Source organism: Oreochromis aureus, linkage group 7, assembly GCF_013358895.1.
Source record: "Oreochromis aureus strain Israel breed Guangdong linkage group 7, ZZ_aureus, whole genome shotgun sequence".
Classification (NCBI taxonomy): domain Eukaryota; kingdom Metazoa; phylum Chordata; class Actinopteri; order Cichliformes; family Cichlidae; genus Oreochromis; species Oreochromis aureus.
The window spans coordinates 45387095-45404705 of record NC_052948.1 but is presented as its reverse complement, the minus strand read 5'-3'; the positions used below and the strand labels follow the sequence as shown (position 1 = coordinate 45404705).

At 38.6% G+C, this 17611-nt stretch overlaps 1 long non-coding RNA gene across 1 annotated transcript in view; it reads right to left on the bottom strand.

Annotated features, from left to right (window-relative positions):
* Positions 1–630: 630 nt before the first annotated feature.
* The window catches only part of LOC120441102, a 29496-nt gene continuing 12515 nt past the window's right edge, over positions 631–17611 (bottom strand). Inside the window, exons 2-3 of the long non-coding RNA XR_005613769.1 lie at positions 2030–2080; positions 631–839 (exon numbers count right to left, since the gene is read on the bottom strand). This is a non-coding gene — a long non-coding RNA (uncharacterized LOC120441102). The remainder of the gene's footprint in view (positions 840–2029; positions 2081–17611) is intronic.

Here is a 17611-nt window from a genome sequence, read left to right as displayed (position 1 = left end):
CAGGAAACCATAAAGTATTTCCAGTGGCTGAGAACTGAAAAAGGAAATCAGCACGCTTTCTAGAAACAGCTGCAATTCCTGTGAGTAAATCAGACTTTAATGAACTGTTCTCAGACCTTACCATTTCCAGCAAAGGCATTTTATTGTCGTGGTACAACACTAAATCAGAATTCATTCTTGTGTGTTTGCCTGGGGCTTTCTCCTGGTACGACATGCCCAGAATATCTTACCTGGGAGCCGTCCAAGGGGCACAGTCAGATGCCCGAAACACCTGAACCGGCTCCTTTTAATGTTGAGGAGCAGCGGCTCTACTCCAAGTCCCTCTCGAATGACCAAGCTCCTCACCCTAGAGATAGAGTGAGGAACCCTATCTCTAAAGGAGAGCCCAGCAAGCCTTCAAAGGAAACGTATTTCTGCTGCTTGTATCCGCAATCTTATTCTTTCAGTCACTACCCACAGCTTGTGACCATGGGTAAGGGTAGGAATGTAGACTGACGGTAAATTTAGCTCAATTGCCACCTTATCAAGGTTGAGGTGTTTGTGCGTTCCAGTGATTCTGGGAGCTAAGTTGTCAGGAGCAATCTGCCCCTGGTAGGGTCACCCATGCAGATCCTGGGTGAGGGGCCAGACAAAAAGTGATTCAGGAAACCTCTATGCAACATAATAAATCACAGGTCTGGCGTACCACGCCTGGGACATGGTTAATTGGATCCTACTCTGGAGTCAGGCTGGGTAGTACAGCTGGTGGCTGAACCTTAGCCCATGGGGTGGGTTAAGGTTCAGGGGTCTGTAGATCAGGTACCAGTCAGAGCTGGAGGTCCTGGCGCTCCGATCTGAAACTGATTAAGTAATATAATAATAATAAAAATAAGACAAATCTATAAAACACTAAATATATTTAGTATAAATCCAATAAATCTAAAGTGGCCTGCATCTGGGTGCATGTAGTAACATTTTTGGTGACCTTTACCTCTTCTTAAGCAACACTTTATTCGTGCAGTGCAAAACCAAAAGATCATATCAAGTCTGAATCCAATACTGCATGACCAAATATAGATGACACAGAGAAATAACAGGGATGCAAAATATGTCTGGAAGGGTGCTTGGGTTTAGTTGGTTTGACATCAAAATAAACAACTTCCCTTCTGTGGATTAATGTACCCACCAACCCAGGCACAGACTGTCGCCTATCGTAATTTGAGCGGTTGACGGTCCCATTTAACATTCATATGATGCAAATTCAAGGCAGTCTCACAATTCCTGAAACAGCCACTATCTCTGATCTACTAACACAAATACTATTTCGGTGTCCTTCAACACAATTTTTTGTCCGTCTAATTATCATTTCCCACTTTTAAAGGGTGCAAAAATACACATTTGGACAGCTACAAAGGTTTAATGGTGGAGTGAGTCATTTGGCTACTCACATCAGAGACCCAAGCTCAAGTCATGCATGTCATAGAATTTATAATTATATTATTATTAACATTAGCAATTTAAAATAAGTTTGATAAGTTTACACATTAAAAGCTATGTGGTTAGTTTTAGAAAAAAAAATCTCACAGTTTGGGTTAAAATTCAATGTTTACTGTTTTAGTTGTCATAGTGACGCCTCTCTGCTTTGAACAAAACGGGCACTGAAAGACACAAAAAGGTATTGCCTGTTGAAATATTTATAAAGTCGTGTTGACTGTCACAAAGAACATGACAGATCGTGCTTAACGATTATGTTTTATATTAAGAAACAGCTAAACAATTTAAATAGATTGTTTTGCTATCAGACCAAGGTTGCCTTTCAGTATTTTCCATATCATTTTATCAATATTTGACCATTCCCAAGCAGGAATGCATTGTTTTACAGCTCTATAGTAAAATGAAAACAATAAAAATGAAATGTTGAAACCAGGGCATACTAATTGAGCATTCTGCTATTGTTTTCTTGACAAAGTGTTCCATTTATTTTCACATTGAGGTTCTGCTTTCACAGAAATAAACAAAGAGAACATGAACGACCTATAACAGGACTCACCACTGACAACAAGCACTTCATTCTGTGGGATGACTGAAAGCTTGAGCTGACCTGTGGAAAATAAGAGAAAGAATATTATAAAAAGCTGACAGATCACCCTCAGGTATTATATTTTATATTAAGGAACAGTTCAGCAACTTGTTATATTTTAAAGCACAGCTTAGCATTATATGATGGACCACTTTTGGCAGCAGTCTTGCTGCAGTTGTTAAACAGACTTGTACCATAACTGCTGACTGCCATACAGCCTTACAAAACTCACTATTCAACATTTTGAGCTATTTTTCATTTTTATTAGTTTTAATCTGTAGTTCTCACCGTCTATCAGTAGCTCCCATAATGAGATGTTAATCCGAGGAATTGGATGCTCAGCGCATATGCAAATGCTTGTACCTTCACACCTCTTATTATGCCCGGCCAAAAAAAAATTGTCTACCACTGAATACAAGACGTCAGGCAGTAAGTTAAGAATTTCCTGGGTGTGGATTGATGTGTCACAGATGTGAGAACAGTAGCAGCTTTCTCATTTAGCGCTCAGAAAAACTGATAAGTATATTTTCATATTTTTAACTGCTCTGCATCTGATATATAACTTTAACAGACATCTAAAGTTTGTTTTAAGGATCTCATCAGTCTGTTGAAATCGTCATAATGAAATACCACACTGACCTTTTTTGTTTATTTGTTTGTTAAACCTATTTGCAAGTATAATACCTGGTAAAGATTAAACAGCCTCTAGGGTCTGATAGCATTTGTGAGTGTGTGTTTGTGCAATTTCTGGCTGCAACTTGTGACTTTTTCTCACTTCAGTTTTTAGCATCAAGTCGCCAAAACTTTGTGTGTACGTACGGCTGTCATCGTCCGCTATGACCTGTCACTTTTTCTCCTTCTTGCTCACACTTTCTGTCTACAGGTTTTTCTCTCTCTCTTCTTTCCTGTACGTTTCCACAACTCTAGGAGACTTGCTAACCATGTTGACATGGCCATTGCTAACATCTCCTTTGTGCTATTTTTAATTAATCCTCCTCATAAAAGCACAGTCTGAAGCTAAAATGAGGGTGCCTCATTGTGTGATAACGCCACTGGCACTTCTGTAGCTGGGGTGCAAGAGATGTTTGTCGTTCCCACACTAAACTTGGCATGGCTTTGTGCTCCTGGCCGCAGTGGAAGAACAAAGTGAAAACACTGTGAGAAATATCTTCCTGGTCTGAACAGGATGGGTCATGAAGTAGTCTCTAAAGTACCAAACTCTGCCTGCTGTATTTGGCAATGTTGATAAAAGCTAAACCAAAGAGATATGCAAAAAATCCAGATGAGCGAGAAAAAAAATAAGACCAAAGAAAGACAGTCTGAACACTGACAGCTGGGAGTCAGAGGTTATAGAAAAATAACACAGAATTATATAATAAAGTATGGGTCATTTTCCAGAAAACATTTCAGTAAAAAACAATCTAATTATATGTAATCAGTGTAATAACTAAGGAGTAGTGAGGTTTCATTGGTTTTACATTTGGTAAATGTCACTTTGTTGTTTCTGGTAAAAAAAAAAAAACAACAGCCCATAAATAAAACACACATGCAAGTGTTTTCCTTTTCTAAAGAAGTCCCTGAACCATTATTTTTTTTCCTATTTGACACAGATCAAATGAATGAAATGAGTTTAATAAAGATGCTATATTATACAGAATATACACAGTATAAAAAGATATATTTATATATATATAAAATAGCCATCTGGTTGGTAAGGTCCCATTATGAAGCCTATGACCGTTTTCATTGTTCACATTTGGTTGTTTTAAAGCTATTGTTGACACCTGTTTGTCACGATACCACCCACCCAATAATCAGGTTACTAAGATGTGAAAGGAGTGGGATTGAAAGGGCTACGGGTGTAATGAAAGATGCCAGGGTTAGTGATTGACTGGCAGGGATTTTGAAACACTACTAAACATTGAGCTCTAAGTGCGGTGAGGAACCGTGACCCAAGACCGAGCACTGCACGAGCTGGCCCAAACATCACTGAAGTGAGTGAAGATGGGGAGAGCAAAATGAACTTTGTGTTGGAAATCCACCAAGACTTGAAACAAGTGAATGAGGTTGTAGGGTAAGGGTGCCAAAGACTTCAGCTTTTCAAACCCAGAAGCCAGATCCATCTCTAACAAATGTATATACAATTATGTTAACAGAACATAATATAGGTTGCAAAAATTTAAGTTCCTGTTTCTTTATGTGGATATTCAGTCTCCTCTTTTCCCACTTTGTACATCCTCAATATCCTTGCCTCCATCTCTTGTGTTGGAGAGAGAGGGGTCGAGAAACAGCCATTTAACAAAAATGAGACATCCTTGCAACAGAGCTAACATTTAAAGTTGATGTCAGTTCAATATAAAATGTGACACAAGCACATTGTGTCACATTGTGTCACATTGTGTCACATTGTGTCAAGAGGACAATCTGTCCTCTGTTTTGTTGTAGCCAGCTGCTACAGTATTTTATCATATCAGATGGTATTGAACACGAACAGTGTTCATGACAACATATGGACTGTCATGGCCACTTTGATAGATACATATGGTTCAAATGTTTCTTAATGGAGATATCTAATCAGCCAATAACATGGCAGCAATTCAATATGTGAATATGATTAAGACCACATGCTGAAGTTCAATCTGCACAACAGAATGGTGAGGAAAGGGGATTTAAGTGATTCTGATGTAGTATGGCTGTTGGTGCCAGATGGATTGGTGTGAATATTTCAGAAACTTCTGATTGACTGGAATTTTCCCACACAGCCATCTCTGAGGTTTACAGAGAAGGAAAAAAAGAGAGAAGACAGTGAGCAGCAGTTCTCTGTGCAAAAATATCTTTTTGATTTTAGAGGTCAGAGGAGAATGACCAGACTGCTTCAAATTGATGGGAAGGAAAAAGTAACTCAATTAACCACTATTTACAACCAGCGTATGCAAAAGAGCATCTCTTTTCGAACCTTGAAGTAGATGAAACACAGCAACAGAACATCAGGTGCCAGTCCGCTCAGCTAACATCAGCTAACATCAGGAAACTGAGGCTGCAATTTACACAGGCTTACCTAATGAGTCTCGCTTTTAGCTGCCACATTCAGATGGTTGGATCAGAATTTTTAATCAACACTGAGGGTGTTGTTGATGGTGGTGGTGGTGGGTGTAATGGCGTGGGGGATATTTTCTTGAGTAATATTTAAATACCACAACCTACTCGAGTATTGCTAACAACCATGTTCATCCAGTCTTCTGATTCTGATGGCTGCTTCCACGAGGATAAAACGCTATCTCACAAAGCTTAAATGATCTCAAACTGGTATCTTTAACATGACAGTTAGTTCACTGTGCTCAAAGGGCCTCTGCAGTTACCAGATCTGAATTCAATAGAGCACCTTTGGGGTGTGCCGATATGGGAGATTCACATGATAGATGTGTAGCAGCTGAGTGATGCTATCAAGTCGATATGGAGCAAAATCTCAGAGGAATGCTTCCAGCAACTCGTTGAATCTATGCCACAGAGAATTTAGAAAGTTCTTAAGGAAAAAGGGATCCAATCCAGTACTAGAAAGGTGTACCTAATAAAGTGACTGGTGAGTGTATTTAGGGCTACTTTTAACAAAATATGACAAGATATACCTTCTCTTTAATCACACACATAAACTGTTAAGGGCAGAAAGTGTCTTAAATAATAAAATGTCCTATAAATGCAAAGATGTTTTTATTTCTAGAGTCCTCCTCCTGGCATTGTATATTCAAGCTGTGCATCACCCCTCTTTCACGCATCACAGGCAAAAACACTTCTGCAAAGGATACATCTGCACATCCTCTATTACTTCTCCAGCAAGCCTCCTCACTCCTGTCTCTTCCAAATGAATTAAAGGAACTGAAACATCTTTCAACACTGCATAATAAAACTGACTCCAGATTGCAAGCAGGAGGACAGAATAGACAAAAAAGTACACACCCTATCTATCAAAAACATCTACCCCAAAAAAAAGAAAAAAAAATCAAGAAATAACTGAATGTCATTTTTCTCTTTGAGCATCTTAACTCTTAACCCAATCTGATTTCAACAAGGCAGGTGTACTGCTTCTACAGGAGTCATAACAGTGTAACTAATACTTCCTTTCTGTGTAAAATTTGTGTGGATCCAGTTTAAGACAAGAGGCACAACATATATGACATTGTCAAACCATTTTCACCCACAGCGCCTTCTAAAAACAGTGGAAAGAAGCTGTCCCCTCACTGTAAGGCTTTTCTGGGAAGCTGATGACAGCAGAGACGGCCTGCAGCAAAGGACTGTAAAACCTCTGGTAGATTATAGTAAGTGCCAATAAACAGAATTTATTAAGATGAACAAGCAAGACTTGAGTTAATGTCTTTAAAGCTGTAGGGCTTAAAGCATGATACAAAACAGGTCTTTTAACATAGAATTAATAAAGACTCTAACAGTAGGCATGCATCATGTTCAATGTCATTTGTTCTTTCTCCATAATGTTACATCTAGTCACCATAACAAGTTTCTACTTTTGTTATTATTATGTAGTTACATGCAAAAACATCATATGTGGAGTGGCTGTATGAACATAAACATAACTGTGAATGCTGTGATGATTAAAATGATGTTTTTCACCTCTATACTCAACTATTTCCTGCCTGCAGCAGTTATAGTAATATTACCATGAAGCTTTTTCACACATTCGGGTGAGAAAAAGTGGTTTATTATAAGAGCCCAAACAAAATCCATTTAAAGATGTCCAGTAGTGGTATGACAAATCTAGTGCTTAAAAAGTTTAAAAGCTTTTGGTAACACTTTACAATACAACCCATGACTAAGGGCATAATTTCTGTGTAATAGAATTTCAAAATATTTTATTTAAAATTACAATCAGTGTTGGTCAAATTACGTGAAAATAGTAATTAGTTACTAATTAGTGATTATCTGAGCAGCGTGCTCAGTGCTTGCTCAGATTTGAAGACTTCTTCCCACGCAGAGTGTACATTGGACGCTGGTTTTGTCACTTTTTAATCAAACTCAAAGTAATGTCAGTACTTCCAAGCTTTAAACACTGTATGGTCGTACTCTCTCTCACACTCCATATTATCTATTGTTGATCTACACACGTCTGTTGCTGCCACGGACGTTGCACGCACATACATCACTGTGACGAGACACTCTCACAAACAAAATCACGGTTTAGTAGCGCAGTAATGCAGCGTGCTTACGGGAAAGTAACAGTAATCTAATAACTTTTTTGGGAATAATAATCCCTATATTCGTTACTTGAAAAAGTAATCGGATTACACGTTACTGCCCAATTCAGAATTGAATTGAATTGAATTGAATCTTTATTTTGAACATGTTAAAAATAAAATCAATTACAATGTAATTATTTTTACTAATAAACACGTAAAGGTAGGCACACTAGATAGAGACTGGACATACTGTAATTTAAGTAGTCTAGTAGGTGGGTAAGTAGGTCATTTTATGTAATGTGTAACTTTAGTTATTTCACAGGAAAAGGGACACTCCTTTCCTGTGTACTTCTTTTCAAAGTCATGTTTGAGCAGTAAGTGTGAAAGAAAAAAAATTGTTAGACTTGGCTCCATCATTATAAGATCAGATAGTTACTTATCAGTACTTAAAATTACTTACAGTATTTTTTTTATTTTTTTTTTGCTTCTTGTGAAAACCTGATTTCTTACCCCCTTATTGTAGTGTGTATACCTTAAACCAGCGGTCCCCAACCTTTTTTGCCTCACGGACCGGTTTATGCCCGACAATATTTTCACGGACCGGCCTTTAAGGTGTCGCGGATAAATACAACAAAATAAAACTAGTATCGGTACCGAAAAAAAGAAGATTTATTCATAACACACATGAAAAGACCCAGGAAAAACGAGTTAACGATAAAAACGATAACAAAATAACGCTGAAAACTGATAAAAAACCTGAAAACCATACATTTCACACCTGAGCCTCAACTCTCGCGGCCCGGTACCAAACGACTCACGGACCGGTACCGGTCCGAGGCCCGGGGGTTGGGGACCGCTGCCTTACAGTATTTGTACGTAAATATAATTACAAAATTAAATGTAATTTCAAATAAAATATATATAAGAATAAGAATTACATCCCAAGTCGTGGGCTTTATTTTAAAGCGTTACAAAAATGTTGCACTTAATAAACACCAGAAACATATCGCTTCTGCTGTATTTTAATTTGCATAACACAGCAGGTGATACCATGGAAAATAGTTAATACTATCAAAATACAGTCACTGCCATATCACCTAACACAGAGAAAGAAAAAACTAAACCAAAAGGAGGCACTAAGTAGAAGAACAGAGCTGTCCTTACAGAAAGCACAATGACTGTCAGGGCAGGATGTCGACATTTTAGAAGCAGAGGTTACAGCCTGTGAGATGAGAACTGACTTAATCGAGCATAGCAGATGAGACAGCACACGGTGAGTCAGTATGTGCACAAGTGAAAACACTCGACACATAAGCACGCACGCAATTCCACTCCAATGCCCTCATGGACAGAGAGCTACTATGTACTGTAGCCATCAAACTAACCCTGTCATCCAAAAATAATCTCCATGCACAAGAGTTCTCTGTTTGGAGGCTATCCAGGTTGCGGTCAAGAAAAGATCACAGTCTTGAGCTTAATCATTACACAAGACAAGCTCAGAGCCACGCAAACAATACTGTGAAGCTGGCAGTTCAAATCGAAACAATATACAGTTTTTCTTAAATTCATGAATAGCATGTTAAACAGGTAAGACGTACTCATTCTAGGGTACAGTTACAACTGGTGGATATGTACTTTTATTATACATATTTGACCTGATGATAGAATAAAAAAGAATAACAAAAAATTATAAATTCTAATAAATATAATGGAGACAAGAATATCTCTACTAGATTTCATAATTCATGCTTAAGCTGTTCAGCCGTCACTCAAAACTACAAATGTTAACCTTATAACTACACTTATTCAGAAATCCAGAAACATTGAAACACTCTACTGTGAATCAGTTTCTCGGAATTGTACATGACTATCCAATCTACTATGATCAGAGACATTCCCATGGAGATTAAAAGCTCATCAGGCAAAAAAAAAAAAGAAAACCATAGAGTTTCTATTTTTCAGCAAAGCACAATGATGGATCAAATACCAAATTTGGTGTGCCAGACTGCACACAGTTCTGTGTTTTTGTGCCAATCCTTTCTTAATGTTTTGTAAGGAAAATGAGATCTTGACTTGAAAGTCAACAACCTTCAGTATGAACACCTTTATTTTTCCACACAGTGCGAACTCTCACTTTTATGTAATTTCTTTAAGTAGTCTTCAGGAACAGTTCTCCAGGCTTCTTGAAGGACATTCAAAGCTTTTCTTTGGATGCTAGCTGCCTTTAGATGATCCCACTCTACTTTAATAATGTTGAGGTCCAGGCTCTGAGGTGGCCAATCCATGACTGATAGCATACTACTTGGTGCTTTTCTATACAGTTATGCTTTCATTGCACTGGCCATGAGATCATTATCATACTGAAAAATTAAGCCATTGCCAATCAGACACTTTCCAGGCAGAATTGCATGGCGGATCAAAACCTGACAGTACTTTTACGTGTTCATAATTCATCAATCTTTACAAAATCCAATAAAAGCAAAAATGTCCCAAAGAATGTCCAGTCCAGTTCTTGTGTAATTGGGCATACCTCTGCTTTTTCTGTTTCTCTTCCTTAAGTACTGCCTTCTTGACAGCTACCCTTGCACTGAGACCATTTCTGATGAGGCTTCAACAAACAGTACATGGATCAGCTGAACGGCCAGGTCCTGTGTCAGATCTTTGCTGTATTCTCTTCTGTTTCTTAAGGACAACACTTTCAAATGCTGTTCATATGCTACAGATCGTTGTTTAGGCCTACCGCTTGTTCCTTTGAAATGAGCGCTTGCTCAAGACTTTTGCTCAGCACTGTAAATTTAGTGGACTTGAATTGAATATATTGCTGTGATACCTTTAAAGAGCCGAAGAAATGCACTCTACCTTTTTCTTCATCCACTGCTTTGGCTTTTTAGATATGCAATGAATGTATCCTTGGGTGGCAAAGATGCTCTGCTGTTCTGCGTATTGAAGGATTCAGAGCAGGAATTTAAAATGCCAGGCTTGTTCAGGTGAAGGTTAGGGGAAAACAAGCTCTCTTTGTTATAGAGATGCCAACCTGACAACCTTTACAGAAAGGGAAAAAAGTCTTTAATTAAAATAATACAGCACAATAAAAGGTCTAGAATGAGGCTTTTTGTAGCGACAGTAAAAACTAATGAGTCTCCTTAACAATAAAAGTATTCAGCAGGTTGCAGCAGCAGAGACGGTTACACTAAAAGAAATTAGACAGGAAAGAATAAAACACAAAACCCTGAAAATATTTATTAAATTGACTAGAAGACACGTGCCCGTGTGCGTGTGTGTGTGTGCACGCGTATGTGTGTGCGTGTACATCTGTGTATGTGTGTTGTGTTTGAGACACAGCCACAGTGTTGTAAAAATCCAAACTATTACCAACTTCCAGACACTGTTCATTTAAATGGAAATTAACACATAACTTCACTTCAATCCTTATTTAACTTCAACTTTTGCTCCACTTCTTTTTTACACTAGAGATGTACCAACACACTTGTGTATTATCAATTTACAAACTGGTATCAACTTTGAGAAAAAGGCAAACTTACAGCAATTTAAAAACCTACCTAAGGTTTTACACAGTGAGCAAAGATATGTTATGTAAAATATAGCAATACTCCATATTAAATATTAAGTAGTGTTCTGTTTTATTTACATCAAGCTATTTTCCTGAATGTGTTTTGTATCTATTTCTTCAAGTTGCACAACAAGTTACAAAAATAGTGAAATCAGCTTGTCTGTGTTTTCTGATGTCATTCATTTGAATAGCAAAACTCATACAGCAGCGGTAAAATACTGCAAGACAAATGCAATTCGAGCAAAGACATTTAAGGAGAGAGGCAAAGAGTAACAGCTTTTAAAAATGAGACAAGATGAGAGAAACTTATACTGATGTGCTCGCTGTAGAATATGAGTACAGCAAAGTCAGAATAAAGATTTACTTATAAATTGACTACTGAATTTAAATCCACCAAAACACTCAGACTTTCTAAGCTACACTATCTGCAGTACATTTAGGATGTCTTACATGTGCTGCACAAATGACCCCAACCATAAAGACTTCCTTCATGTTCAAATGAGAGGACAGAGACAGCATAAGTTTGAGGGACATCTGCATAAAGAATTGGCTGTTAGTCAGTGCAATCCATTCTTCTCCCTCTCTCTTTAGTTTCTGCACAACCTCAAAGTAATTTCTTTCTGTTTTCCATCACTATGCTGAAAAGCTGGCAAGGTAATCTTTTCATGAAATTCTGCTCTTTTTGTCCTTTAGTCTTACTCGTGGTGATTGTGACCAGTAAACTGAATTTTAACTTTATCTTTTTCAAAAGGGCAGCGGGCTTATCCGCATGCTGCTTTGATAAGGTCACATGTATGGGCTCCTTCTGGCGACGCATCGTATTTGTGCATCAACACCACCACTTCTGTGTCAGGGAGACCATACTGCTGTTGTGTACTGATACTAGAGGTTTATTTTTTTGTTCTTTTATTTATTTATTTTTTTGCCTTTCTCTCCTCCAAACAAGCAGTTTTATCTTGGTCCTCCAGATCTTTGCTTGACTTCCACAGTCACGCTTAAATGCCATTTCCTGATGAAACTTTGGACATGGGATTTTTCAAGGTTCTTTATATTTTTACGGACTGCTGCTGCTTTGAAGGAATCGATTAGCCTCATTTAAAGTTGCCTGCACGGCTTACATAACTCCATGGCTGTTAAGTGCTGCTACATTCTCAATTAATGAATATAAAAAGCAACAATATTTGGTAAAGGCCATATTTTAATGCATGTTTGTTGTCCAATTTCAATTTAGTTCACTTCAAAATTTGAAAAATGTGAAATATGCTACCAACACTGACAAAAAAAGATTTCTTTTTTATTATTTCTTAAAATGCCCTTGCCATTTTCCACTCACTCAATTTAGGAATGAGCAGAGAAAAGCCCATACTCGGACTAATGGAAAGGTTATGCCTTGTATGTGTATGTGTGTTTGTTTGTGTATGTGTATGTGTAGGACCTTGTTACTTTTTAGCTCGGCCTTATTCCTGTTGCCTTAATAGGCTTTGCTGCTTATTTGTTACATTTACATATGAAAACCTGCACCCCAAGATCATCCGGTAAAGCCATGCCAAGAGACACTGACAGTTAAAGCTGCCATTATCAGCATAAAGGAGCAAGAGAACAGAACAGAGGTAATCCCTGTTCGGTAACATCTTCTGTGAGAAAAGGAACCATTTTGAAAAGTTTGGAAACTGCTGTGTATGGGATTTAAAGTTTTCATCTGGGGAGAGTGCCAAATCATCCCATTTGATCCAAAGGGGGGAACAAAGAGCAGATTTGATGAGACACGCAAGGTGTCCTCTCGTTTCTTCACTGAATTTCTTTTAACAGGCTTGTTATATAACATCCAAGAAGCTCTTCTTCCAGGTTAGTTGCCAAAACCTCTGAAATGGAGCTCCTGCTGCGTTATCTAATCGGGGCTTTAGATCAATTTTATTGTGTCCATTGAATCTACGGAGAGAGGCACCGTATAATGTGAATATCTCCTGAAAGACAGAACTGCATTCTTCACTAAGTCAACAGGTCTCCAGGAATTTAGTAACTGGAAGACAGAACTTATCATATTTCTAACAGATCTTGTCACATATTTGACGCTCTGTGCACTTCATAACAAAGAAACTTCAATTTACTGGCTGTTCAGAGCAAGGGACAAGAGATAAACGCTGCACGGGGTGAGACCATTAAGGAACACCAAAGCGTGTGTGCAGGGGAGAAAGCTGCAAAATGGAAAGCTGTTGTAATTTAGGGAATAATCTTTGTTCAAGTGCATGATCACATAAGTATTTTCCAAGTATTCAGCTTAGTGCATCCTCGATTGTTGCACTTACGTTATTCTAAGTTTCTTGCTTTTTTTTGCTTAGCTAAAAACAGTAGAGATATGATAGACAGCTACCAGAAATAACAGCTCCTACACAAACATGGAAATCAGAGTTAGAGTATCCACAGAGAGCATGTTAGCATTTAATCACAACTAGCAAGCACCTGTAGGTGATACAAGTTTAAGAAAGAGTTTGAAAAAAAATTAGTGGTTACGCAGTGACTGCAGAGAATTTTTCACATTGCAACTCACTACTGGTAGTTGCAGTGACTAACTCTCAAGCGATTGCAAGGTGATTGTCTGGATCACTTGGTGGGAGGCAACCTGTCTCCAAACTGTCACAGTCTGACTCAATCACACTCAAACATACTGGTAAAGTTTTGCAAATAAATGTCACCTAAATAAGAGCCTAAATAATAAATGCAGACAGACTGCCAGCACCTTGCTATCCATCTGAGTCATGACTATGACTATGTCATTTTGTAGTTACTGCAGCATCTATTTGGGAATTTTTGAATTTCTGTTTCAAGTCTATGAGATTCTGGATATAGTTAGTTAATGAGAATTTCCATTGTATCCAGACAGTAACAGATTTACAACAGATGGGAACAGATTAGCCCTTTATGCTGATTATGCTGAAGACCTGGTCTGTGTCTCTGAAGCAGGCATTTTAAAAGACATCAAGATTGCAGGTTCATTGCACATGATCGCATAAGTTCATGGCAAAGCCTGAAAATGGACATGGACACAAGTTTCCTGGTCTCTTTTGATAGACCTCACAGCAAGTGAAACTGCAACTTAAGTGGTAAAATGACCAAATAAAGTATAAATAGCTGGTCCAGTGTGAGATTCAAACTCTAGTTTCTAGTGAGAAAGAAGTGACTCATGCCTTTGCCACCACCCCCTGCCTCCTAAGATCCACTTCAATGCGCTTTCAAAGTGATAGCACTACAATTTGTGTTACAAATAAATACTACCTTTAACTCAGCCCTTAAAATGTTACCTCAACCGTTTTGAGGTAACATTTTAAGGGCTGATACATGTGACCTTATCAAAGCACCAGATTTGCCATGAAGCCTTTGTTATTTTCTGTGGGACCAGCACCTATACACGGCGTTGCAAATCTGAGATGGTTTTTAAATAAAATTTATTTCAAAGCAGTTTTATTTACCTTGGTGTTCATCTGAACAACAAACTGGACTGGACTCATAATTCAGACGCCCTCTACAGGAAAGGGCAGAGCAGGCTGTACCTGCTGCGGAGACTCAGGTCGTTTGGAGTGGAGGGCCCACTCCTGAAGACCTTCTATGACTCTGTGGTGGCCTCAGCCATCTTTTATGGTGTGGTCTGCTGGGGCGGCAACATCTCCGCCGGGGACAGGAAGAGACTGAACAGGCTGATCCGCAGGGCCAGCTCTGTTCTAGGATGCCCTCTGGACCCAGTGGAGGTGGTGAGTGACAGGAGAATGGTGGCTAAGCTGTCATCCCTGTTGGACAACATCTCCCACCCCATGCATGAGACTGTGACAGCACTGAGCAGCTCCTTCAGTGGCTGCGGCACCCACGGTGTGGGACGGAGAGATTTCGCAGGTCTTTCCTCCCCACTGCTGTCAGACTCCACAATAAAGACTTTAACTGATCAAACACACACATCCACAAATGTGCAATAACACTAATGTGCAATAATCTTTTCTGGCATCGTTGTATTTTTACTCAATTGTATAAAGCATTTGTACTCTATTTTTATCTCATTGTATATTTTATTCTATTTTATTCTACTGTATATAGTATTTTATTTTATTCTATTCTGTACAGTTGTGTACTGTATTTATTCTTATTTTATTTTATTCTAATTTTTGCTTCATAACTTTTGCACTGTCCACTTCCTGCTGTGACAAAACAAATTTCCCACGTGTGGGACTAATAAAGGTTATCTTATCTTATCTTATCTTATCTTATCTTATCTTATCTTATCTTAAATCCACATGAAACACTTCATTTTGGATTTTGCTTTGTTTTGCTTGCTGTTCCTCTCTTCTCTCCCTTTCCAAGTCAGCTACACATCAAAATCTTTAAAATGTCAGATTAGGCACCAAAAAAACCCCCAAAAAACATTTGCATTGTAGCTGGCAATAGGCTGTGTCTGTAAAGTTGTTTCACTGGTTTGTTTTGTGTTTACAATCCCCCTAAGGGGCAAGAATAATTGGCAAAGGAGGATCGTGGAAGTGGCCTCAGTCTGTTGCTGCAAAATGTCCAGCATTATCAGAGAAGGATATCATCGACTTCAATTTGGAAAGGAGAAAACTATACTGCAGATAACAAACGCCCAAGGGGAAGAGAAAGCATTAGGTCCTCACATTGTCCGCGGATGAAGTTCAGTGGTTGGCAGCGAAAAATCTTTCTCTAAGGGGTCCACAGGCACACTCAAACAAACAATAGAAGCTTTCTGAAAGAACTCAAGCTCGTGGCCAAATTTGACCCACTTTTGAAAGGGCACATTGTCAGGATGAACTCAGTGAGCGCCCACATGAAAAGATCATGCATTCCATAACGCCAAACCACAAAAATCATAGTAATAATATTTTTTTTTAGCTAAAGTGTCTGATGTCGGGTGCACCAAGCATTTGGTTCATTTTTTGAAATCCTTCCAAGAACTAAATATCCCCTCTGAAGACTACACAGGTCAGGCATATGAGAGGGGTGGTATCCAACATACAGTGGGATGCAAAAGTTTGGGCAACCTTGTTAATAGTCATTATTTCCCTGTATAAATCGTTGGTTGTTACAATAAAAAATGTCAGTTAAATATATCATATAGGAGACAAACACAGTGATATTTGAGAAGTGAAATGAAGTTTATTGGATTTACAGAAAGTGTGCAATAATTGTTTAAACAAAATCAGGCAGGTGCATAAATTTGGGCACTGTTGTCATTTTATTGATTCCAAAACCTTTAGAACTAATTATTGGAACTCAAATTGGCTTGGTAAGCTCAGTGACCCCTGACCTACATACACAGGTGAATCCAATAATGAGAAAAAGTATTTAAGGGGGTTTCCCTCCTTTTTAAATTTTCTCTGAAGAGTAGCAACATGGGGGTCTCAAAACAACTCTCAAACGATCTGAAGACAATGATTGTTCACCATCATGGTTTAGGGGAAAGATACAGAAAGCTGTCTCAGAGATTTAAGCTGTCTGTTTCCACAGTTAGGAACATATTGATAAAATGGAAGACCACAGGAGCAGTTCAAGTTAAGGCTCGAAGTGGCAGACCAAGAAAAATCTCAGATAGACAGAAGCGACGAATGGTGAGAACAGTCAGAGTCAACCCACAGACCAGCACCAAAGGCCTACAACATCATCTTGCAGCAGGTGGAGTCACTGTGCATCGTTCAACCATTCGGCGCACTTTACACAACGAGATGCTGTATGCGAGAGTGATGCAGAGGAAGCCTTTTCTCCGCCCACAGCACAAACAGAGCCGCTTGAGGTATGCTAAAGCACATTTGGACAAGCCAGCTTCATTCTGGAATAAGGTGCTGTGGACTGATGAAACTAAAATTGAGTTATTTGGGCATAACAAGAGGCGTTATGCATAGAGGAAAAAGAACACAGCATTCCAAGAAAAACCTGCTACCTACAGTAAAATATGGTGGTGGTTCCATCATGCTGTGGGGCTGTGTGGCCAGTGCAGGGACTGGGAATCTTGTCAAAGTTGAGGGACACATGGATTCCACTCAGTATCAGCAGATTCTCGAGACCAATGTCCAGGAATCAGTGACAAAGCTGAAGCTGCGCCGGGGCTGGATCTTTCAACAAGACAACGACCCGAAACACTGCTCAAAATCCACTAAGGCATTCATGCAGAGGAACAAGTACAACGTTCTGGAACGGCCATCTCAGTCCCCAGACCTGAATATTATTGAAAGTCTGTGGTGTGAGTTAAAGAGAGCTGTCCATGCTCGGACTCCATCAAACCTGAATGAACTAGAGATGTTTTGTAAAGAGGAATGGTGGATCTACTAAATATTGATTTCATCATATATGTCATCAATAAAATGACAACAGTGCCCAAATTTATGCACCTGCCTGATTTTGTTTAAACAATTATTGCACACTTTCTGTAAATCCAATAAACTTCATTTCACTTCTCAAATATCACTGTGTGTGTCTCCGATATGATATATTTAACTGACAGTTTTTATTGTAACAACGATTTATACAGGGAAATAATGACTATTAACAAGGTTGCCCAAACTTTTGCATCCCACTGTAACTTGTACAGCAACAGACAGAAATAATGTAAAGTGTTAGTTCAAGGCATAAACAATTATAATATGTTACTGCAATGGAAGATATTCGATGGCTTATTCAGGCCTGGGAGGGAGAATTTTGATTGGTTTATATGTTCGAGACGGCCAAAATGTTTAGGAAATCGTGCAACAGGGTTGGATGATTTATGCATTTTCTTAAAAAGTCACTTAAGACATTTTTTAAGGA